Here is a 25,502-nt window from a genome sequence, read left to right as displayed (position 1 = left end):
GCGTCACCTCTACCAACGCTGCTCCACGATCCAACCAAAAAAATGTTTTATTTTTCATTTTTTACATTTTATAGTATATTTGCCTGCTAACGGACACAGAAACTATTGAATATCTGAATGATGTAAAGACCTGTGGCTTCACAGCTGCAGGCGAACAGCAGACTTCGGCTCACTGAGTACAGACTGCAGGTGGAGTTCAGCTGATGAGAAGAGGAGGCAGTCTAACACAGAGCAGAAAGGGGGGGGGGGGCGTCCTGTCCTTATTTTAATGGGAGGGGGGGCTTCAGTGTTCAACAAGCTACTGTGGCCTCTGGTGGACAGAAACACCATGAACCAGTCACTAAATGAAGTAAAAAAAACATCCGCTTTCAGGAGAGAGACATACATTAGGGCCTGCATATCGCTGTCTGACCAGGGGCTTAAAACAGAGGACCTCCAGTCCATTGTACCTATCCCAGAATGCAAATGGGAATGCCTTAATGTACTTAAAGATAACACAGTACACAAAAGAAAATATCTGATTCAGAGCTTTTCCTTCCACACTGGCTTTAAAAACAAAAAAAACAAATGTCACTTAACAAGTTAGGAAGGCATTCAATGTAACTACAAATGTGCTTAATTTAAATGACCAATTGCGCAAATTCAGCAACTTGAAATTAATGAAAAATATTCTGAGAGGATAAACGTAGCCCTAGCAAGCTCCAGGCCCAGAGCCGAGTAGAAAGCTCCACAGTAATTAGATTCAGCATCTCCTTTCTGCTCTAATTTCAGGGCTAAGTGTGGTCTGAAACAGGATTTCAGGGAAGTACCTTTAAGATGAAGTCTAAGCAGTAAACATATTTTTAGAACATCCCACGGCTAAAATCTTAAACTAAAATCTTCAATCAAACCCAAACCCTCACATTAAAACTTAAGACCACCTGCAGCAAGTAAAAAAAAAAAAACTATAAAAAAAAAACCAGAAATGTGTTTTCAACATTTCAAGAGAAACACTTGTTTCCCCCCCGCTGGTTCTCTGTAAGAGAGAGTCACAGCACACACACACACACACACACAGACAGATCCATGCATATCAGCAAACCACTTTATGCCGTACCAAATCAAACCAGCACCAACAAGACTTCAGCAGAACTTCCTCCAACCCCAGCTCTCAGTGGAAGAGTGCACTTAGCGCTGGAGTTAAATAGCCTTCATGTCATCTTTAGTTCCTGGGCGATAATGAAATTAACGCTTCTGGCGTTTGCGGGGTTCGCGGGGTCCAGGGGTGGATCAGGCCACCTCTCTGCCGCGGAGGGAATGGCGGACTTCAGCTCCTGCCGCTGGGTCAACAGGAGGCGCGGGCGCTGGGTCAACAGGAGGCCCGGGCGCTGGGTCAACAGGAGGCCCGGGCGCTGGGTCAACAGGAGGCGCGGGCGCTGGGTCAACAGGAGGCGCGGGCGCTGGGTCAGCAGGAGGCACGGGCGCTGGGTGAACAGGAGGCCCGGGCGCTGGGTCAGCAGGAGGCACGGGCGCTGGGTGAACAGGAGGCTCGGGCGCTGGGTGAACAGGAGGCGCGGGCGCTGGGTCAACAGGAGGCCCGGGCGCTGGGTCAACAGGAGGCCCAGGCGCTGGGTCAGCAGGAGGCACGGGCGCTGGGTGAACAGGAAACCTGGGCGCTGGGTGTTTATTATAGAGTGCCGCTTTACAGCCAACACGCTAGCAATGATGCAAGATGAGGAAATGCCAAATAAGGAATGAGTCAAACTTTCTGTACTGGTTTTTTTTTTTAAACATAAATTTGGTGCCTGATGTCTGCTGGCGTTCAGTGATAGTGAAGCACCCCAAACAGGAGCTACCCGGCCATGCTAACATAACACAGGCCTGGAGTGCCCTTCAGTACCACACAATGACTGCTAACTCAAAGAACCACCACTGCACTGCACAGCAACCTGAGAAACATTTGTGCAATGACATTTATCCAAATTACAGGGTGATATATATATTCTGCTAAAGTAAGGATTTCCTCACACACAGAAGTGTTGCGTGTTTTGGCTCCAGAGGATAAGGTGGAGGTTTCCGCTCATGAAAATTTAACCTGCTAGCCGCGCAGTAGCTACAGAGCACGGCTTGACGGTGGTAACGGCGACCTGCTGTGCCTTCTAGGCCACCGTAGTTCTGTAAAAATCAGCGAGCGGCCCCACACATCGGCATGACCACACAACACCTCTGATAAATTTCACCCATTAAATTCTCACTCTAGGGACCGTTCTTATTTACATTGCAAAACATTCAAATCAGCAACAAAAATAATAGGCAAAATAATTCATATATCTTCCGCTTAAAATCCATGATATGTTATAAAATCCAGAACGGTAATTAGGATAGCCATTAAAGCTGAGAGTGAGGCTGTTCCCTGGCACACGGCAGATGAGGCCAGAGCCGCTCGTGAGAGTGGTAGCATACGGGCTCTTCGGCAGTCAGGAGCAGAAAGCCCTTAGAGGGGGGGGGCAGGGATGCCTGTAGAGCAGCTTTATTGCCCCCGGATGCTGGAGACACTAAAGGGCCGAGCAAACTGGACACAGGGATTAGGCGCCGCGCGCACGCAAACAGAGGCGCTGGCGTAGGACGGCGCGAAATCAGCGGGAATACCGCTCTCCCTTCGCCGGAGTTCCCATTCCGGTCCGGACGCTCCGCATTTCCCCCGCAGTTTGGGATCGGACAGCCGAGGCTTCGCCGACAGGAACAGGGCATCAGCGTCAGAGCAAACGCAGGAAGCCGTCCCATAGATTTTATTACGCGTGGAGTCGCTCACATTTCATCTTAACCCAACGTCCAGTGATAACGCTCGGCAGGACCCCCCCCCCATCTGAACACGAGCCCGAATTCCCCACAGGCCTGAAAGAGCACCAATCAATCACGACCCGCCATGTCTCCACAGGGGAATGGGACCGGCGGGCTGGACGGACGTATTTAGGGAAAAACGAGCGTTTTTCTCCCTCATGTCAGCACACAATCGCTGTCAAATAGAATTCATTTTTGTTAAAAGTCATTCAGAAATTTCCTACAATCATTTATTTCTTATTTTTTGTGAATAAAGTTGGAATCTAAGCTATACTAGGCCAGTCTTTCAAGAACAGTAGAACTGCAGATATTTATTTAATGTGCAATAAATGTAAGGGGTCTTTATCAGGGTAAAAAGCACTCACAGTAGGACACTCAGGGTACTCAGAAGATGAGGTGATCAAGAAGTCTTTCTTGTGTTCACATTTCACTCTCATTCACTACTCATTTGAGAGTGCCTTTTGAATTCCACCACTTGGCATTTACTGCAGATGGAAAAAAGTGCCAAAAGTCAAATTGTGTTTTTTTTCTTCCATAGGTCAGAAGCTTTCATTGGCCGATAAATATCAGCTCAAAGTGCCACTTTTATCTGTCTCACGTAGCTGTGCGGCCATAAACTCCTCTTTTCAGGCTTATGAAGTGTGCATAACCGTCCTTAAATCTAGTGATTAAACGCATCTCTCCACGGACTGTTCAATTACACAGGATTAGAAAGTCTTTCTGCACGATGAATGTTTCTTCCCCAAAGGGTGAATTTTTGACCACAGCAAACTCCCTTTTTAAAATACATCAATATTAAGATGGAAGATACATTTATACCTATTTTTTAACCAAACAATTACATTTAGGCAAAAATAGGTAGTTCAATGTTACTAAAAGGGTTTAAATGTTTTGTGACAACACAACAATATATTATATTTAAGAAACTCAAATATTTATTTATGTTTTCAAATACAAAAAGAGCAACTTTCAGTGATGTTTATCAGACAACAACCAAAGATAATCTCAAAGCCATTTCACACCTTGTCATTTCTCAGTCTGATTCAAACCGGTTTTGCTGGAAAGAACACATCGACTGACGGATGATTAAGCATTCATCAAACCTCTGACAGTCGTTTCAGATGACAAAGAAAAAAGGAAGCAAAACATTTGTAAAGTGACACGATCGTGGGAAGAGGCAATAAAACATTTCTGTGAGGCAAGACCAACCTGAGACGTGAGAAAACCACACCGCAGCCCTTACGTCCGGAGCTCGGAGACGTGCGCTGTACTCTTACTAGGTCTTTAGTCGGGGAATTACGGCACGCGCATCTTTAAGCTTTGTCTAATAAAACAAATCTCCCCAGAATCGCACGATGAGCAGCGGCATCAGACGGAACTCCAGAAGCCCTGGAAGGAAGCCCAAAAAGCCCAAAGCTTTGAGGCTCCGCAGAAGAGACGGATTAAAGCGGCGCTTCCAGCAAAAACCACCCAAAATCACCCGTCCCACCGAAGGTTTACAAAACGACCCGCGCGACGCGGAACACCGCCCGCTGGAAACAAACAGAATTATCATTATTATTATTGTGAATTATCACATCACAAAATCACTCCGCTCTTCTTCTGTTCCTTAAGGCCAGCAGGAAGGCTTTAATTCTCCGTAATGATTTACAAAGTGACCAGTCAAACAGATTTACTGCGACAGACTGAAAGGAGCCCAACATAAATATAATTACCGCTCACGTGACCTCGCCTTCCGGAGGAGGCCACACAATGGGGCCGGTGCTGCACACGCAGCTAATGAGCATCTTCAGCGCGCTCAACGCCGCCCGTCCGCCTGAACGCAGCTACAGAAGCCAGCGCTGCCGTGGGACGGCTGAGAGCGGCAGAGCCCGGACCCCCCCGCGCCGGCCTGCCGCGAGGCTCCAGCGCACCGTCAGTTCTGCTCTTAAATTTAACCGCTTTACGCCGCACCGCAGGGGAACCGCGCCCGAAAGGCCCTGAGGTGCAGGGGCTCCTGAGGTCCCGCTGCAGCAGGCGAGTCCCACCACGGGAGCCTCTTCCAGGGGCGGCGCAGCTGCGGGCCCCAAAGAGCGAGCCGTCGGCCGTCGGGCTCCCCGCGAGAGCAGCGATGGCGTCTGCAGTACCACTGAGTCACACACGCCCTCCGTTCCGCACACGCGCTCAAATACAGCACCAGTGTGCGCTAAAGCCACGGGCCCCGCCGGGCCAGGAGAGCATGCTGGGATACGCGCCCAACCCCGCGCCAGCTGCACCTCACAAACACGCGTCCTGATTGGCTCCTGCAGGACCCCTCCCCCCCGGCGTGAGGAAACTTCCGCACTGTGCTGCGTTCTCATGTTTACCTCAGCGAACGAGTCGCAGCTGCGCCTAACAAACGCCGTGATTACATCACGCGGCGCCCCTCAACCCGCGGACGATTTCTGCGGGACAAACTCAGCACGTATCGGGGTGCTCAGTGGCTTACGCCCCGCCAACGGCAGACTGAACACCGACTCATCACCTCATCCGCAGATTAGGAGCAATCTGCAACACGGTGTGAGGAGCTCAGTTCAGTTTCACCTCAGGCTTCTCTCATCAATCTAAAACACACACAACAGTGTGAACAGCAATCCGTCATCTTTACCCTGCAAAGGAAGAGCGGGGAAGCAGCTGATAACAACATACAGGCAGGGTGTGAGGATCTCCTGAGAAGCGGTGTTGAGTCGTGACCCTTTGTCCCCTCAGAAACGCGAGCAAATTTTACGCAAAGAAACGCACACATACGCACTCACTCACACTCCCACACACACACACACACACGCATGCACACGTACACGCACACACGCACGCACACACACAAAATGCACAGTATGCTGTTCTGCGGTTTTTGCACTCTATGTGGCACTGGTATTACCGCCACTAGCTCACCACATTGGCAAAGGCCTGTGATTGGTCAGTGTATCTGAGTGGCAGAAGCCTGTGATTGGTCAGTGTATCTGAGTGGCAGAGGCCTGTGTGATTGGTCAGTGTATCTGAGCGTCTGTGGAAGTTCTCTAATGGAGTTCTCTGCAATCCACTTTAGCCAAAACCTTTAAAAGAAACTGGCGGGGTGATATCCACACAAAGAGGACCGAAGCATTCCCCCTGCTGCCACACTTGCCTACTCCCTCCCTGTTAAACCTGTATTGCAAATATTGTTCTTGAACAGTCCAAATTCAAATGAAGTGGCGTGTGTGCATGTGTGTGGCGAGCATGTGTGAGCGTGTGTGTGTGTGTGTGTGTGAGAGAGAGAGAGAGAGAGAGAGAGAGAGAGAGATAGAGAGAGTGTGCCTGTGAGTGTCTGTGTGCCTTTGTGTGTGTGTGTGTGTGTGTGGGGTGTGGGGGGGCAGGGTTGAGTGGGTTAAACACATTTCCGGTATATTAGTAAATCCCAGTTAATTTGCTTGTAGGAGAACAAAGAAATATGACTCCCTGAGGGCGGAGCTGAGCGCAGTTCCTCCGCCTCCTCCACCTCTCCTCTATCACTCTTTACCTCTAAACCCGCGCTCTCCCACACTAAACCCGCACTCTCCCACGCGCCCCGCACGTGAAATCATTTCTGATCTTCCACCGGATTCTCTTCTAAAATAAAATCGCATTCCTGAGATGTGCACGCAAACGGCGCTGTGCGTCCTGCGCTGGACGAGGGTTTGCGCACCACTGCGGCTAAATCACCATCAGCTCTGAGCTTCATATTTATGAGGAGAGGAAAGAAGGACAGAACCTGGGATAAATAAAAAAAAATACATCCAGTTTGATGTGAGCATATTTTATGGACAATGATGAAAGCCAACAATTTTCAGACTAAAAAACGTGCGAAAGCTACTCAAATCATAAGTGTCAACTAAATGCACAGCTTTGTTTAATTTATGGGCCCGAAGCCCGCAGTGCGGAGGGTGTCATGCATGATTCAAAGCCCCGCGCTCGCGGAGAGGGACGCGACCCCGCATCGGGGCATCCTCTGAGAATATTTCTCACAGAACGTCAAATCAAACATGCATGAGTCGCTGACAGAGGGTGGCTAAAAATCCCTCAGAAGGAAAAGAGCACTTAAAGTGGCACACAGACTGCTGTGAGCTAGCGCCGGGGCCAGCTTAGCGCACCTGTAGTTGGTTTATATTAAATCCGTTCTCCACCCCCACCCCCCTTATCCCCACCCCAGCCTCTAGACACTGTCAGTCTCCACAGAAAGAAACATTTCTCCCAGAATAGACCACCTTGAGTGAGTCCTCATCCAGCCCAGTGAAGCTCGGACTCCTCTCCCTCCGCGGCTAGCGCTCACTTAGCGCTGGAATGCAGAGCCAGCTTTGTGCTGTTAGCGTCCAGGCTACAGGCTAAAGGCCACAGGCTACCAGCTACAAGTCACAGGCCACAGGCTACCAGCTACAGGCTACAGGCCACAGGCCACAGGCTACCAGCTACAGGCCACAGGCCACAGGCCACAGGCCACAGGCCACAGGCTACCAGCTACAGGCTACAGGCCACAGGCCACAGGCTACCAGCTACAGGCTACAGGCCACAGGCCACAGGCTACAGGCCACAAACTACAGGCCACAGGCTACCAGCTACAGGCTACAGGCCACAAACTACAGGCTACAGGCTACATTTTCTTGGTGCCGTAATGCAATATATGGACTAAAATTCCAACAATGGCTGGAGTCATTTGGCTTATATATATATATATATATATATATATATATATATATATATACATACACATATACACACACACATTTAAGCTATTTTCCCGTTTAACATAGCATAAGCATGGTTTAATTATTGTAACTGTTAACCTTTCAATACTTTAAAAACTAGTGCTTTTTAAAATTATCATAATAAACTGTTCTGCTTTGGCTAGTTTAGACTTCAACAAGCAACTGCATCCTGGGCTAAGTTTAAACAAAAAAACAGCAGGTCTTACATAAGCAACTTGGTTAAATGATAAAATATTGTTTAATATTTATCTGACCTCACTCGGTCAAAGAACATTCCTTCTGCAAACAAGAGTCATTAAAGTTAAGTTTGCCAGTAGATGCCATTAACCTACTTTTGGAAGAGGATGGCGTAATACGGAAAAAAAGAACCGGACAATGGAAGAGTGAGGTTTCACAGTTTACGGTTTGCAGCTCTTTGTAAAATTACAGGACCTCAGTGGCATGCTCTCCATTCAGCCACGTTTGGGCGGAACTCTGGTGGACCATACCCTTCACTGATGAGGCGGGAGCTCCAGGAGCCAATTAAATATGATAATTGATAGCCTCACTACTTGTACATCCAAAAAGAAAATGGTAGAAAAAAAACAAACAGAGGTTGAGTGTGTTCCCATAACCAGGCAGGAACTTGCAGGAAGCAGCAGTTTATTAAGGCCGATTTATTGTGTTTCTAACCACAAAAACCACATTTCAAAGCAGGGTATACAAACACAGCAACATCAGCCCTAATCCCAACCCTTCCTGCTGCATCATTGTGTAAATACAGCACTAAAATGGGCCAGGAAATACAGCACTAAAATGGGCCAGAGCTTCAGTGTAAATACAGCACTAAAATGGGCCTCAGCTTCAGTGTAAATACAGCACTAAAATGGGCCTCAGCTTCAGTGTAAATACAGCACTAAAATGGGCCTCAGCTTCAGTGTGAATGCAGCACTAACATGGACCTCAGCTTCAGTGTGAATACAGCACTAACATGGGCCTCAGCTTCAGTGTAAATACAGCACTAAAATGGGCCTCAGCTTCAGTGTGAATGCAGCACTAACATGGACCTCAGCTTCAGTGTAAATACAGCACTAACATGGAACTCAGCTTCAGTGTGAATGCAGCACTAAAATGGGCCTCAGCTTCTGTGTGAATGCAGCACTAACATGGGCCTCAGCTTCCGTGTGAATGCAGCACTAACATGGGCCTCAGCTTCAGTGTGAATGCAGCACTAAAATGGGCCTCAGCTTCAGTGTAAATGCAGCACTAACATGGACCTCAGCTTCAGCGTAAATACAGCACTAACATGGGCCTCAGCTTCAGTGTAAATACAGCACTAATGTGGACCTCAGCTTCAGTGTAAATACAGCACTAATGTGGGCCTCAGATTCAGTGTGAATGCAGCACTAACATGGACCTCAGCTTCAGTGTAAATACAGCACTAACATGGACCTCAGCTTCAGTGTGAATGCAGCACTAAAATGGGCCTCAGCTTCCGTGTGAATGCAGCACTAAAATGGGCCTCAGCTTCAGTGTGAATGCAGCACTAAAATGGGCCTCAGCTTCAGTGTAAATGCAGCACTAACATGGACCTCAGCTTCAGTGTAAATACAGCACTAACATGGGCCTCAGCTTCAGTGTAAATACAGCACTAATGTGGACCTCAGCTTCAGTGTAAATACAGCACTAATGTGGGCCTCAGCTTCAGTGTGAATGCAGCACTAACATGGACCTCAGCTTCAGTGTAAATACAGCACTAACATAGACCTCAGCTTCAGTGTGAATGCAGCACTAATGTGGGCCTCAGTTTCAGTGTAAATGCAGCACTAACATGGGCCTCAGCTTCAGATGCCAGCACAGCCACCTGAAACTGATACACGGAGACACTCAAGTTCTTCATTTAGACTCGAAATCCCAGCTATGACTGACATGCTTTTTAATATCCTGTTTACTAGCCTATCATTAAGAATGTTAAATATGAATATGAAGTAAGAAGTGTTTCTGTGCTTAATGAATAAACGTTGAGCTTCCACACAATGTTCGGCTGAATTCTCCCAAAGCCCTTTCCTCTGGTGACTTAAGAGTCAAAGCCCAACTAGCCAGGAAACATCATCAATAAATCATTCCAAGTGAGAACAAACGGAAATCAAACCCACATCCAGGGCTTTTTCACAAAATAAGCTACTCGAGCACATCCAAGTACAGCCAAGAGCCAAACCAGCAGTAGGCTGCGTTTATGGGCATGAAAACATTTCACCTGATGCTTTCTACACCATGATAAAGTCTAAAAAACAGACTCCTGGGAGCGGAGGTTGATGCCTTCCTTTCAAATAAGCCAGACCTCATTCATCAACACATCCAGAGCCACAAAACTGATGTCAACTTCAGAAACCAAACCGGAGGGAAAACAACACAGGAAAACTGTTTACAAACCATCAAAAGCCACCAGTCTAAAGCAGCAAAAAACTGATCCAAAAAATACAATCTCACGTCCAAAAAATAACCAAAAACAAAGGCAGGTTTTCATTCAAAAGCACCAGCAAATTGGCCATTCCCGCATCGGGAACATGGAGTTATTGGTGGTTAGGGTTAGCACAAGCTAACAGAATAGTTAGAAAGCTCCAACCCGGATTAAGAACATTGTTTGGCTTTGGCCGGGGAACAGCAGGAAGACTCAGTGCAGATCCTCTCCTGATCAGGTGGAAGAGCACTGATCAGGGGGAAGAGCGCTGATCAGGAGGAAGAGCACTGATCGGGGGAAGAGCGCTGATCAGGGGGAAAAGCACTGATCAGGGGGAAGAGCACTGATCAGGAGGAAGAGCACTGATCAGGGGGAAGAGCGCTGATCAGGGGGAAGAGCGCTGATCAGGGGGAAGAGCACTGATCAGGGGGAAGAGCGCTGATCAGGTGGAAGCGCACTGATCAGGGGGAAGAGCGCTGATCAGGAGGAAGAGCACTGATCAGGGGGAAGAGCACTGATCAGGGGGAAGAGCGCTGATCAGGGGAAGCCGCAGTTCAGGCCCCAGATCACTGGAGGTGTTAATGTACCTGGGGCTGTTGAGACAGATCACCTGTGTAGTGTGAAAGGCCAGGACACAGAGTCAGTCAGAAACCATTTCAGAGGGATTCACCCTGAAGGAGGTCCCCTCATACTGTACATATCCCTACGGCTGTATTACCCCTCATACAGTACATACAGCGGTTGCAGGCTGACAAGTAGCAGGGTACAATTAGGCCATTACTGAAATTCTCAACAAATGCCTTTTAATGTACAATTACTCAAGTAAGCTAAATGGATATTCAAATTACTGAATAAAGCATCCCAAGCATGAATACTCAAGCAGACAGTAAGAATCAAGTACACCACAAGGCAACAGCTCAACAGCCGAATGCCTCTATCTATTAAATCTCTTTTCTCCTGAAACACTTACATGCATGAATCCACATAAAAACAGCCGAAATGTTTTTTTCCAAGTCAAACTATAAACACAGAGTAATGGATACATAGCAACCACTGATATAATCTCATTCTGACAGCCTTAAACACACCCATTCAGATGCTTTTGTATGATGAAACCTGAATCATAATTACAAACATCTGGAGAAGAAAAAAGCAAAGGCACATCACCTTCTTTCCATTCTCACTGCGTCTCACAATTCTCCCGCCTTCTCTGAGAAGAACAGAAACCCCGTCCCTCTCTCACTCCTGACAGAAGAAAGGGACGAACCCTTACGGAGGGGCCTTCACAGTAATTAGGACCTTTAGGACTTCATGCTGCTGGTGTTAAATGTTTCATTTCAGTTCAACAAACTTTGTTCAATCTAGGAAAAAAAAACTGCAGAAGCAAATATTTGTCTGGCCCTTTTAAGCAACGGTATGAGCACAAGGGGAGTGCTGTTGTTTGAAATAGATTGTCTCAGTGTTTTACCTGCGTACATGAAAAGTTAATCTCTGGAGGGCACTTGCCTGCTAAACATCAAACAATGGCGAGGCCTATTAGCTGAGCTTAGCTAGCGATCCACAGGGGTCAGCAGCACTTTCACCAGAAACGTTCGGCTACAAGGCCGGGAAAACAATATCCCAGCAGCCAGTTCAGCGTAGACTTAGACTAAAGCTTGTTTATAATGTTGCATCATTCACATTCTATTACGAAGGGATACATTAGATTAAGTGAGCTTAGGCTGACTTTCCCCCCAATACAAGCGCTAAAAAAACACGCCGGTGCGTCCAAGCCAACGGCGGGTTTTAAAAGCAGCGTGTTTGAATCCAGCACAAACACGTCCTGGTGCGCTCCCGTGGATCCGCTCTGGCGCGGCTGCGTAGACTACCCGATACTTTAAACGTCAAACTGGTCATTCTGGGGTTGGGGTGAGCGCTCCTGCTGAGGCTAACAGAGCTTTGAACAGGCAAATACATCAGAGATGCGTCCAGACACAGAACGGTCAACGTGTGTCAGGCTGCATTTGAATGAAACGTACACATCCTGTCCAGTCCAAACAGCACCCAAATACATTCTGCAAACAGGAAGAAAACTTTATTGTAGCGTTGCTCCAACAGGGCACAACAGTTCTGTGCTAGGGGCATTTTTTTCTTTCCTCCCTCTTAACAAAGTAAATAATGTTTACACAACCACAAGTTTTCCTATTCTCCAACATTATGCATTATTCTGTGCTGTTGCTTGTTTTCTCCGTTACTGATACGCTAGTATTGCCCAGGTCTTCCAAAGGCAGAGACTACCTCATTACTGCTGTTAGCCTAAACAAGCACTACACTGTAGAGCAGACCCGAGCTACATCAACAGCACTGCAGACCTGGCTCTGCTCACACAAACTGCCCCCCCCCAGCCCTCCGCACACCCCCCCACCCCATGCACAAACTACCCCTCCGTCCCCAAGCCCCCCCATACATAAACTGCCCCTCTGTCCCCCGCTCACTCCCCCATGCGCAAACTGCCCCCCTGTCCCCCACTCACCTCACCCCCCATACACAAACTGCCTCTCTGTCCCCAGCCCCCCCCCCCCCCCCCCCCAATAGGTGCACCCTTACAATAACACCTCCAGTCATGGCAGACGCAGAAACGCCGTCACACGCTGTAGTACTGAAGCCTCAGTGGACTGGCCCCCCTCCTCTGACCAGGACGCAAGTCTGGGGGGTGGGGGGGGAATTCACTCAGTCCTAACAGACAGCTAGACAGGTCCCAGCTTACCGCTCATGGATAAGGCCCGGCCTGCGCAGCGGGACAGCGGACCGCTCATGGATAAGGCCCAGCCTGCGCAGTGGGACAGCGGACCGCTCATGGATAAGGCCCGGCCTGCGCAGCGGGACAGCGGACCGCTCATGGATAAGGCCCGGCCTGCGCAGTGGGACAGCAGACTGCTCATGGATAAGGCCCGGCCTGCGCAGCGGGACAGCGGACCGCTCATGGCCTGCGCAGTGGGACAGCGGACCGCTCATGGATAAGGCCCGGCCTGCGCAGTGGGACTGCTCATGGATAAGGCCCGGCCTGCGCAGTGGGACAGCGGACCGCTCATGGATAAGGCCCGGCCTGCGCAGTGGGACAGCGGACCGCTCATGGATAAGGCCCGGCCTGCGCAGTGGGACAGCGGACCGCTCATGGATAAGGCCCGGCCTGCGCAGTGGGACTGCTCATGGATAAGGCCCGGCCTGCGCAGCGGGACAGCGGACAGCCTTCTCCTGCAGCGTTAGCGCTTAAACGTGGCTAAACCTGCCGTCAGCGCAAGGGTTTGTGGGATTTCCAGCCGGACCCAGGTGCTGCAGGAAGTGGCTCTGATGACTCAGAGAGAAGACGTTTCCTCCGCAGACCAACCCCAGACTAATATTCAGGAATGAGGCAGGAATGCAAGCTGCACAGTTTCCACAGCTTCTCAGCGAAAGGCGTTATTTTCTATCTGATTTTATAACAGGGTCAGGAGTTCAATCACAGCCCAAAGCTTTTTAAATCTCAATTTGTTCTCTGTATGGTAAACAGGTTTTTTTGTGATATGAACATCCCTGTGAATTCCACAGTCCTTCAGTCCTTCAACATTTGGAAGCAGCAGACAGGTATCTTTGCACAGGTGTATCTTTGCACTGATTTGTGTATCTTTGCACAGGTGTGCGTAATACTGCAGTAGAGTATCTTTGCACGTGTGTAATACTGCAGTAGAGTATCTTTGCACAGGTGTGTGTAATACTGAAGCAGGGTATCTTTGCACAGGCGTGTGTAATACTACAAGTTTTGCCCTTTAAAACATTGTGAGACAGGGAAAGGTTGAGCATGCATTTGCTTATCATAACAGTGAGCGTTCCTCCTCTCAAAAGAAGAAGTTGAGCAGTAAATGTTCGAGCACATAAAGAGCAGAACACAGAGTCACAGCCATGTAACCCCCCCCTCACACCCCCCCCCCCCCCCTCACTCCGAGCCCCTCCCCCACACGCAGGGCTTTAGTTTGGATTGGACACACGCTGGCTCATTCAGTGACTCCTGAGCCACTCAGAACTCTGAGTTTCTGCAGCGCTCCAACACCTCTGAGAAATGCTGAAGGGGAAATAAGGCAAAAGCAATCAAACGGAGGATGTCACACAAATAAGGCAGAAGTAATCAAACTGAGGATGTGACATGGTAGAAGTAATCAAATGGAGGATGTGACACAAATAAGGCAGAAGCAATCAAACTGAGGATGTGACACAAATAAGGCAGAAGCAATCAAACTAAGGATGTGACATGGCAGAAGTAATCCAACTGAGGATGTGACACGGCAGAAGCACCAAGCAGACTCTTCCCCAGCCACTTTAGACCACACCTGCACATAATGTGCATTTCAGAAGCAAACATGCAAGCAGAATCATCAGTACTCGCTAGCTTCCACAGGCAGCTCTGCTTATAACAAATACAGTTTGTGTGGTATAATTTTCGAATGCAACTCCACATCACCTTTTGGATAACCATTGAATTAAATGTTCAGTAAGCAAGCTAGCATTAACTGATATGACTGCACACAAAACGAAAATGCTCATTAAAAGAGCATCTTCTGTTCAGAAAATTGCCATCTCCTTTTTAGTCCACCGTTATGAACTCGAGCACAGAAAAAATCATCAGTCTTTTATGATCATGTGCTGTTTCCAGCACAAGGTGAGTGGTTAATAACATCTAATTAATTTAATCTGAATTATGCTCAAATAAAACATGATGCCACTCAGGGCTTGAAGCATTGTGTGAGAGTGTGTATGTATGTGTGTGTGTGTGTCAGTGTGCGGGTGTGTATGTGTGTGTGTATATATGTGTGAGTGTGTGTATGTGTGTGCATGTGTGTGTCTATATAAGTATGTGTGTGTGCGTGTGTATGTATGTGTGAGTGTGTGTATGTGTGTGTGTATGTATGTGTGAGTATATATAAGTGTGTGTGTGTGTGTATGTGTGAGTGTGTTTATTTTCAGGGTACCTCAGCAGAACGTACCCAGTTGTGCCTAATTTACAAAAACAGGAGAGCAGTCATGCGTGGAGTACAGATGGTGCTGGACAGGACCATGGCGTGAGAGAGGGACCCATACAGAAATTGTTTGGGGGAGAAACAAAAGCTTAAAGCCCATTTACAGTTTTATAAATACTCCTTTTGCTCGCTGAGGCTGGTGGAAAGCAGAGCTCATAAACGGGCTGCTTCAGGGCCAGACACACGTGCCGAACAGCACAGGCTCAGTTTCAATATGCCTTTTGTCTGACGGCTGGTGTTTCAACATCCGCGACTTGAATAGGAGAAGGTCAGCGCACTGCTTCTGCCCCTCAGTAATGCAGAAGCTCAACCTGGGGCCCCCGAGCCAAGGAGGGAAGAAAATTAACTTCTCTCTTTCTCTCACACTCATTCACCAGCCCGAACTCGCGTCCAGAAAAACAATGACCCCACCCCCAACCCCCCCACAACAGAAGTCTGGTAAACACACCCCAGTGCTCTCCCGTGCAGTGTGTTCTTAAACCATTAGAAAGCTATGGCCAAAAGGCAGCCGCTCCTTATGACTCCCGTAACCACTTTCCACTACGATCCAGGGGATTTACGCACACAAACACAGTTTAACTCCTCGCCTTCCGAGCAAACTGACGGATCTTGACATATCACTTAGGGACAGTGCACACCTGACGACAAAACACAACCTCCTCGACACGTACACAGGCCAGCTCAATCGCAAACGGACACAGTAAACATTAGCGCACGCTATCTGCCTGCGGTTAGTCATTCCCCGTATCCCACAATCCAGTGCAAAGAGCGGCACTTCCCAGGGTCTTCCTCGCAACCTCTCATTCATCCTCTCGAGCTCCTCCACCTTCCTGTCAACGCGCTACACGGAGTCCAGACTCCAGATTCACTGACCAAGCAGCACGGGCACGGACATGATTGCCTTCACCCCCACCAATCTGCTGCTGCTCAGTTTAATTTGATTCATTAGCTACATTTTCGAGAGGAGGAAAGCCCACCAGAATCACACTGAACTCAGCAAAGGGAAGCCAGCCCATTAGCCTGCTGCAGCAGGGCTATTCCACAGCTAACCAAACACCAGTGGCGTCAGAAAGCATTCCATGTTTGTTACGTCCTACAAACCGCATTTATGTGGTTGGATCAAGTGGCAATTGAGCCGATTTAACAGCATATTAAAAATTGCATCTGCACATGAATATCAGATCAACGGCTCAATGTCGGTCATAAGGCACGCAAAACATGCCACACTGAAACCGATTGACTGTGAAGTAGCCTAAGTTTTCCCCCTCAGATGTGACGTGCGATTTCGCTGTAAGTTTTACGATCCAAACTGTAAAAAATACTACCCATCAGGTACATTTTTTCTTTTCGTAACACTGCCCCCTCCCCAATCTTTGTTTACCTATTAGGTGGCTGTGTCAAGCCAGTAGTTTTCCTTCTCTTGTCCGCGCCTCTGCCAGACTGGGCTCCGTACCTCTTCCCTCCCTTTTCCCTCTCTCGCTCGCTCTCCCCCTCTCTCTGACAATAGTTAGAAAGCAAAGCAGGGTGCTCTGTCTGGTTTATTTTTTTCCAGTTGGCTGTTCATTTGCGTCCTGGACAGATGTACAGCAATGAAAGGAACCTCGTCCTCAGTCTCGCCCCATACGAGAGGCCCTTCAGTCCCGACTGGCTTGCTATCCAGACACCAGGAATTCACAGAGACAATTTGTAAAATCCCACGTAAGACTGCATTTCAGCCGCGGTCAACGAAACTCGGCGAACAGGGTTTTTTTTAAATGAAAGTTATTGCGATACATTTTTTAAAATACACATTACATAAATAGCAACTTATAAACACAAGAACGCAGATGACGAGACTTTCTATTAATACGGTAATAATGTAAGCAATGTTAACAGTGAACTCAAAGGTGCTTGGCTAGGTTATTTAGTTACGCCTTATTTTATGAACGGGGGAAAATGCAAAGCGACGCCGTGCCACTACAGAAGAGAACGTATTCCGGAGGAACCCTTTAATCACAGGATATTTATTCAAAAGTGACCCGCACCCACCTCCAAACCGCACACCTCACACTTCTTGATTGATCGCGTCTTGATTTATTCTCCTTGCAATCGCTACACAATACGGATCAAACGCCGTTAATACGCTGTGCCGAGCGAAAGCATACCGATGAAATGTAGCTAGCTCGATAACTAGCAACATCCCGAGCTAGAAAATCCAACAATAGAAACAACCTGTCTCTTTAGGGGGGCAACACAAAAATAAACCATAGCGAACAGCGAGCTCTTATATGTTTCTTTAAGTGTTACTCCATTGTTGAGCAAGAATCCCATCCAAGTAGACACAAAACCTTCCCAGCCATAGGCGAGAGGTGTGAAACCCGATATGGAAACAAATATGGAACTTAGCTACTTACGGATATAAGCCAAGCAGCGAGCAATGAAATCCTCTTAATTTTCAGATCTTGTTTTAAATATATTTTTTTCTCGCCACAAACACTGAGAACGGGCTCAACGTCAGTGGGTGAGTAACTGAATCAACTAGCAGAGTGCACAGCAAGTTGAAGTGTCAAATTACATCGGCTATTCTATTACCAAAGGGCCATGCTTGGTGGCTGCTGACAAAACGCGTCCCAGAGCTCGCGGGAGAGCCGTTGGAAAACGGTGTCGGCGGATGGGATTGACGCACGGCGCGTGTGAAGGATACCCGTCCTCTGTAACGTGCAATGCTTGACGGTCCTTTGTATTAATTACATCCGGAGATGATCACACGTTCATTTCAGCGAACAACGGTATAATAATAAAATTACTGATGGGTGCGTGACTGAAAGTAATTTACACTCAAAAATGACATGCATGTATACAAAAAGATTTTTAAAAAATTAATCCATGTATTTTATTATTTGTAGCATTTCCAATTTTAAATATTGCTAAATTCATTTTACTTTAGGAATAGACGACAACATGAAGATGACAACAGCAATAATAATAATAATTGTTATTATTGTTATTGAATTTAGAATAATAATTAATCATAACCAATGTTATTGTTAGTATTATTATTTATAACAATGATAACTAATAACAACTATTATTATTATGATTATTATTATTATTATTATTACTATCATCCTGGAATGCGCGAGGTTTCCCCGGTCCGCGGTGAGGTGATCCTGTGCTCCGCGTTTTGCGGGTGACCGGTCTCAGATGGAAGCCTCTGAATAACAAAGACATGTTTGAGAGCAGCAGCGGCGGCAGCGGCAGGCTTGGCTGCGCGGTGACGTCAAGGAACAATGACTGAGGCAGCCGTGCCGAGACACCGTCCGTTCCACAGCACGGGCCGTCCGGCCAGCACAGAGATACTCAGCTACTTGGTGGCTATTAGGCAATTACTCTGCTGGATTTAGCAGTTTCGGGGATATAAAACATGTTCGAGTGTCATTTCTGAAAAAAAAAATTATATATATAATATATGTATATATATAATGTATATGCATATATTATAATGTGTTATTTAAAATTTTAGTGACAAATTACACAAAAGAAGGAATTGTTTTCTTATACACCTAACAGTTTCACATAACTCGTACTTGAACTGAAATTACAGTGCGTAGTATGTTACACAGCAATATATTCAGGTTTTGTATAATGAAGTGAATTTCTTGTTGTAAATGCAAATGTCTCTTTTTCATGGAGAAGTGGAATCACCCATATTGCTGGTGGGACTGTATGAACATAAAGAAAAACTGCTAAAATCGTTTCAAATTTTCCGGACTTATCCGGTCTGTTTGGGTGCATTTCTGTTCCAGAGGACGGCCCCCCGAGTCGAAGCCCCCTGTGGAGGGTTCTGTCCTGTGGTGGCCTAAGTTAGGGAGTCTGGGCCTGAACAATAGGCCCCATTTGTCCTGCTAAAAGGTGACAGGCGGCATTGATTCCCAGCAGCTCCTGCTTATCGGCGAACCCAGGCCGCCCCACAGCCCTGAAACACGCAAACGCCTGGCGTCCTTTTCTACGAGGGTGGCAGCAGCCTGTTACGACACACTTGTTATTTCTCATTAATGACATGATCATGTAGTAATTAAAAATGCTATCCTTAAATTACTGAGGTTTCATTTAAATATTTAAAAATAATGTCTGACCAGCTCTGTTCTGAGGAGAAGGTGGCAGAGTAATCTTTAAATTTCGCAGCGTGCTGTAAAATAAACACCAGGCCCACTACACATCACATGTTCCAGTTTACGCAGGAAACTATTTCAGCTGTGTTAACTGTGCTTTCACTGGCCAAGCTGGCTGTGTTAACTGTGCTTTCACTGGCCAAGCTGGCTGTGTTAACTGTGCTTTCACTGGCCAAGCTGATCGCATAGCTTCAGTACATTTGACAAGCAAAGCTTTTATTTCAGAACACTTTCAGTGATATTGCCTGTGGTGGTGGTAGTGGTGGCTGTGTAATGCTTGATTGAGCTCTCATGTCTGTAACCTGGTCATTTTGCAATAAAGAAATGGATGCTTTCTTTACGGACAGAGTATGGTCTCTGACATTATGAGAAACGACCTCATCCATCAACAGACAGCAACAAGACATGATCAAATCTCTCCTCCAAATCAAACTCATTTTTGTCAGGACAGCAAATGTCCTGCATGGTAAACGTTGTGCTTTTTCCTTCCAGAATATATCACTTCCTTTTCAAGTGAAGCTTTAGTAACTGTTGCTAAACATGATCATATAGCATTTGCAAATATGGAGAGAGCTGGCCACCGCACATTATGCCAGTGTTATGGTGCTGCTCTTATGGACCAACAGTGTGTTGATCTTCCGGCAGGTATAAGCCAATGACCTTTAGAAAAGCATGCTACAAACAGAAAGAAGATAAAAGGTATTGTACTGTCAAAAGACAACTATGGAAACCGGATCTGCGTGTGATGCTGATCTCTCTTTCCCATCTATTAGTGTCAGACCTGTGACTGTTAAAATAGTGTTAGTTCAGAGAAAAATCGGCCATGCTCTTAACCAAAAATAATATTTTGTCTTCTGTTGTACTTCTGTTTGTGTAGAAAACATATTTGTGTAGGGGGGTTATAACACACATCTGAATGAGTAAATATAACACAAAACATTGAGTTTTGACAGGCAATTTCCCTAAAAACGTGTGTGCAAAAAAAAAGGAACTTTAAAGAAGTGGGTCTAAGTGAAATATCAATTCTAGTGCCATATTTCAGGGGGCCCAAGAAAATTACACCCACATTTTGCTCTTTATGTTTTTTTTCTTTTAAACCTTGACAGCACATTTCAGAGACTTGGATTTAGAAAAACAGGCAATGTCAAATGACATGTTTAGCTTTTCCTATGCAAGTCGTTTGACACTAATGCACCAGGCCCATTTTCAGTGCATTACATCTGAAGAACATTTGCTTCAGAACACTTATGAGCAGTTGGCAGGGATACGTCTGGAAATGACATAATTAGCCCCAGCTCTCCTTCCTTTCTGTTTCTGCACTGTTCATAGAAGGAGGGAGAGCTATTATGTGCTACTGAGTCGGAAGCAACAATGAAACTGTACTTTACTTGAATCCGCTTTACATTTCTACTCAAAATATTTCAGAAAATGGAGTAAATTGTATTTCTGAACTTTCAAAAGGTCAATCTGCAAATTAACCTGTTTCATAACATTTCTGCACCAGCAACATGTAGGCTGTAACATGAGAAAGTGAACATCGGTTTTTATTGTATTTGTTTAATGATACATATCTGAGTTATGTGTATATTACACATGGATATTTAACACCTTTGGAAATCACATCACAACTTTATTATTATTATTATTATTATTATTATTGTTGTTGTTGTTGTTGTTGTTGCTGTTGTTGTTGTTTTAACATCATCTCTTTAGGATCATTAATGCAATTCTTGCAAGTCTTCTCAAGCCCATTAAAGTCCATTGCCCGTTATAAACAATGCAGGCCCATCAATTAACGGTGTACTGTAGTTCCCTGTCTGCCGTTTCCATGGTTCCCATTGATACCCAGCCCCACACCTCCCACTCTGAGGCACGGGAGCTGGGGCCAGACGGCTGCCATGGCGATAGAGAGACTACAGGGGCAGCTTCGTCTCGGCTGGCTTTATGTGCACTTTTACAGGAGCAGGTGTGCGGGACGGGGTCCCTCCATAAGACCGGCAGTTGGAAATGCAATTTGTGTAAAAAAAAAAAAAAAAAACACAAATATTATTGGGTGCCATTTGTATGTGTCATAATATATTGATGATGGCATGTTCTGATTGTTTCCCCCATTGTATTCACAAACACACAGCTGTCTGGAGCTCCAGATCCATCACCCAGCTCCTCTGAACTGCACTACTCTGAACTATGCCATTTGGTCTTCTGTCATTCCTCTTAGCTTTTGCATCAGCTGTAACCTGCTAAACCCATTTTACTTGCTGTCTGCTACTTTACACCAGGCTGGCCAGTGCAGGATGGGCTCCCCCTCTATTGCTGAGTTCCTCTTGAGATTTCTTCCCATTGGGGAATTTTTTCTCACCGCCATTTGAGGGTTTTCTCCCCACTGGGAATTTTTATCTTGTGTACCTGCTATTTGGGGGTTTAGGCCTGGTGTTTGCTCTGTTTGCTCTTTTTGCCGTGTCTCTTGCCTTGCCACTCTGTAAAGTGTCTTTGTGAAAAAAGCACAGTTCTCTGTAAAAAGCGCTTTACAAATAAAATTGAATTGAATTAAACAATTAGCCTGACAGAATGTAGGCCAACTTCCAATCAGACCTTCAAAGCCGGTGCTTTCTAGTGATTTCAGTGCTACCCTCTTCATCCTGGCGACTACCATGAACCTGCAGTGTTTTAGACCTGCAGCATTTTAGACCTGTAGTGTTTTAGACCTGCTGTGTTTTAGACCTGCAGTGTTTTAGACCTGCAGTGCTATAGACCTGCAGCATTTTAGACCTGCAGTGTTTTAGACCTGCAGTGCAAACGGAAACGCACGATTGACCAGATTTAGTGCTGCAGCAGTAAATGTTGTCTTTGAATCTGAGTAACACAGTTAAGCAAGTCTTTTAAGTCCCGGGCATTAGGGGGGATGTGGTCTAAAGCAACTTCAAAGCAGCACAGTACAGTGATCTTATGTTTCCAGAGCCTGTTTACATTTAAATAGATTAATTGCATCAAACTGGTATGCAATTATGCTCATAAATATCAGTTTTTATATCATGCTGGTATTGTTTTCCTTGAGTGCAGCAGGATTCATGCACAATAGGAAATAGTCCCAGCCCCAAAAAGTGATTTATTTAATTGCCAGCAGAACATCATTAACATCTGTAAAAATCTAAAAATATCCTTTCCTGCACATACAACTGTCTGGGCCATTCAAACTCACACAGTGAGAACAGCAGAAGGTGAACTGCCCCTTTAAGGGCAAAGTGCATTAAGGATGGATTGAGTATGCATCAATGATTCATCACGCCGTCATGGCTAACCTAGCTGGATTCCCCCGATCGACTGCTTCAGAAGGTCATAATATTATGTCCTCTGCCCCTGCTTCCTGGAGTCCCCTGTTTCTGCAGCACCTGTGACTGCTGCCACTACATTACACTGCAATGCAATATTTATACGCTTAGCAGAGACCTTCAGCTCACGGCCAGCAGCTAAAAACTGAAAGCACTAGTGGGTTAGGGCTGGGATTATTGGTTCAACCTTAAATTCAACCCTTTCTATTTCTGCTAGATTTGTCAGTTACAATGTTACATTGTCAGTTTAATCAGGCTATCTATTGCAGAATTTGTCGGTTATGCTGCCACAGTGTTAGCTTAATGTGGATATCTGTCTGATACAATTTCACGAGTAATTAAGAGATTAGCGCGCTGATTCCTTTGGATTCTCGGTGCCAGTACACGCGCTTTTCACAGGCCTGTGGGCCGGTGTGCGGAGTCACTCTCAGCTGTGGAACAGCCCCATTCAAGGGAACGCCTCACCTACAGCCTCTGTGGATCTGTGGAATTTACAGTGCTTTTTATTACTCATTCAGCCAGTGTGATTATTTCATCCAGACCTTTTCCAGCGGATGCAGGCTCTGTATACAGCTCAGTAATGTGGTGTCATTGTTAGCGCCATGTTGCCCACACCACTTTCCTGACCTACGGGGAGAGGTCTTGCAGTACCCGCGACAGTAGAATACTTTTTTTTTTTTTTACTTCATTACATTTTCTTGCTGTTTTCAAATGGGTCAGTGAACTGCACCCATTTGAGAGCAAAAATAGCAAAAATAAACTGAGCAACAATAAACTGCAACACATTTATTCCATTGCCCCCCCCCCCCTTCCCTGTTTGTTGTTCTCCCCGCTAAAATGCTTTAGAACACGACAGACCAAATTTTCCCTTTTAAACAGATCTTTGAATTTAGCCTCCGAATATCCCTCCAAATGGTGCACCAATCATTAAGCCCGGTTTTCAGACTCAGCAAACAGGCGAAATAGTGGGAAAAATAAATGGAGCCAATTACAAAATATGTTCTTGTGGTGTTCCTGACTTACAGATGTTATTTACAAACAAAAACAAAAAAAACGAACAATGATGATGAGCCTCTGAAAATCTTTAATTTCACCTCAATCCCACCGCTGGGAAGGAGAATGTGTGGCTCCATATCCTGCTCAAACAAAGACTATCACTGGTCATTTATAATAGATTTGATTTACTGAGCTAGAATACAGAAAGATCCTTTTCTTTCGTGGTGAGTCTATTTACATAATATTTTATATTTAAAATATTCTGATATTTTTTCATTAAAGAAGTGCAATGTCAGCTTTGAGATTTAAGGATGCTTCTGTTTTTATTTACAGTTCCCGCCTGAATTTAAACCCAACAGCCCTGGGCTCCTGCCCCCACCGCTGGCTGTCTGCCGAGAGGCTGGAGGTGTTGAGAGTGCATACGCACTACCACGGCTGGCCTGTAGAGGTCACCCATAACATTTAGCCACAATTAACACACAAATATGCCCTCTTGCTTGATTAAAGATCATTTGGCGGATTACCCTGGCCACACAACCAAAGATACCGGAACAAGTTATCAATCAGCCTTGGCCATTAGGGAAAGCTGTCCCGTGGAACATGCTCCTTAAAAATGAGCATTAAAAATCCTGTGTATTGGTTGTGCATTAAAAATTCTGGCGCACTGTCCAAACATTGTACATGATTGTCATTTTTTTGGCCACAACTGAAAAAAAAAAAAAAGAAACAGCAATCAATGAGAAATTCATGAAGAAAAAGCCTAATTTATGCTAATGCATAGAATCTGAGTGGAAATGCATCCGCATTTATGCATCACATCCAGTTTAAACAGGCACAGCACAAGGGCTAGGGCTGAGGGCTGAGCCTGAACTGAGCGTGTGCGAGAGAGACAGGGGCCGCCTCGTCACAGTTCAGACGGCGAGAGGAAGAGAAAGAGAGCGAGCGAGCGAGAGTGAGAAACGGACAAAGAGAAAGGGGGGATAGAGGAGAGCCGCTTAACAAACGAGTCTGTCTGGATGAAAGGAGACAGAGAAGGGACGATGGGGCGGACGGAGAGAGGGATGGAGAGAGAGAGGGATGGAGCGAGGGATGGGCTCACAGAAGGAGAGGCAAACCGTGTGCCGTTTGACAAGACGTGAGGGAAATCAATTAAAGCGCGATCGATCCTCTCAGGAGCAGCGAGGAGCGGCCGCGTTCGCCCACCGTGGGACAATTTCTGGAAGTGAAAAGAGCCCCTAGATGATTTCTCCTTTCTGCCCCCCCCCCATCACCCCCCATCACCCCCCTCCCCTCCCTCAACCCAATCCGCCCCCAATTTTTTCATTTCAGTGAGGTAGTGTGAGCAGTACTGGCCAGAGCAGGCTGCCTGCACCACATGCTGGTTTGCTTTGGAGAGCGGAGAGGCAATCAATGTGTGTTCACAAAAGGGAAAGAGCATTCAGAAAGCCAACTGTTCCCTGAGGCCATGAGGGGAGAAAGGAGGGAGGGAGGGAGGGAGGGAGGAGGAGAGTGAGGGAGAGAGAGAAAGGAGAGAGAGGGAGGAGGAGAGCGAGGGAGAGAGCGTAAGGGAGGGAGGAAAGGAGAGATACAGACAGAGGGAGAGAGAGGGAGGGACAGAGGGAAGTAGAGAAAGAGTGAGACAGAGAGAGAGAGAGGAGGAGGGAGGGAGGGAGAGAGAGACAGCTAGCAGAGTTCAGTGCCTACGTTAAGTGACTGGCAGAACGGTGTTTGTTCCCTAACCTCTAATCTTAAAGGAAGCATGTGAACAGATATAGACTGCATGGGGAATCTGTTAACAAGGCGATGAATTACTCAGCCATTGTGATCTTTACTGCAGCCATAACTGTGGGGAGGTGTAAATGATGATGATGATGACGAAGGTGTGGTTGCTGACCACTGGGTTTAACTGCTTCATTGATGTGCAGATAAGCCACATGAAATTAATCACAAATGAGATCAATAATTTCATCTAAGAAGGAAAAATTAGCTTGATTATTATA

General features: G+C 46.4%; 1 protein-coding gene and 1 long non-coding RNA gene across 6 annotated transcripts in view; one reads left to right on the top strand and one right to left on the bottom strand.

The window, feature by feature from the left end:
* The window catches only part of zmiz1a (zinc finger, MIZ-type containing 1a), a 147,933-nt gene extending 130,314 nt beyond the window's left edge, over positions 1–17,619 (bottom strand). For 3 of the 5 annotated variants that reach the window (XM_035403904.1, XM_035403909.1, XM_035403905.1), the window contains exon 1: positions 17,420–17,619. The gene's annotated coding sequence lies outside the window, so the exon portion shown is untranslated. The remainder of the gene's footprint in view (positions 1–17,419) is intronic. The other 2 variants (XM_035403906.1, XM_035403908.1) reach the window with 1 other exon arrangement.
* Positions 16,539–19,517, top strand: LOC118220197. Its single transcript, XR_004763927.1, has 2 exons — positions 16,539–16,724; positions 18,812–19,517. It is a non-coding gene; the product is annotated as an uncharacterized LOC118220197 (long non-coding RNA).
* Positions 19,518–25,502: the final 5,985 nt, after the last annotated feature.

The sequence above is a fragment of the Anguilla anguilla genome, chromosome 2, assembly GCF_013347855.1.
Source record: "Anguilla anguilla isolate fAngAng1 chromosome 2, fAngAng1.pri, whole genome shotgun sequence".
In the NCBI taxonomy this organism is placed as follows: domain Eukaryota; kingdom Metazoa; phylum Chordata; class Actinopteri; order Anguilliformes; family Anguillidae; genus Anguilla; species Anguilla anguilla.
Note: the sequence above shows the minus strand (reverse complement) of the source record. Positions and strands in the feature narration are given on the sequence as shown.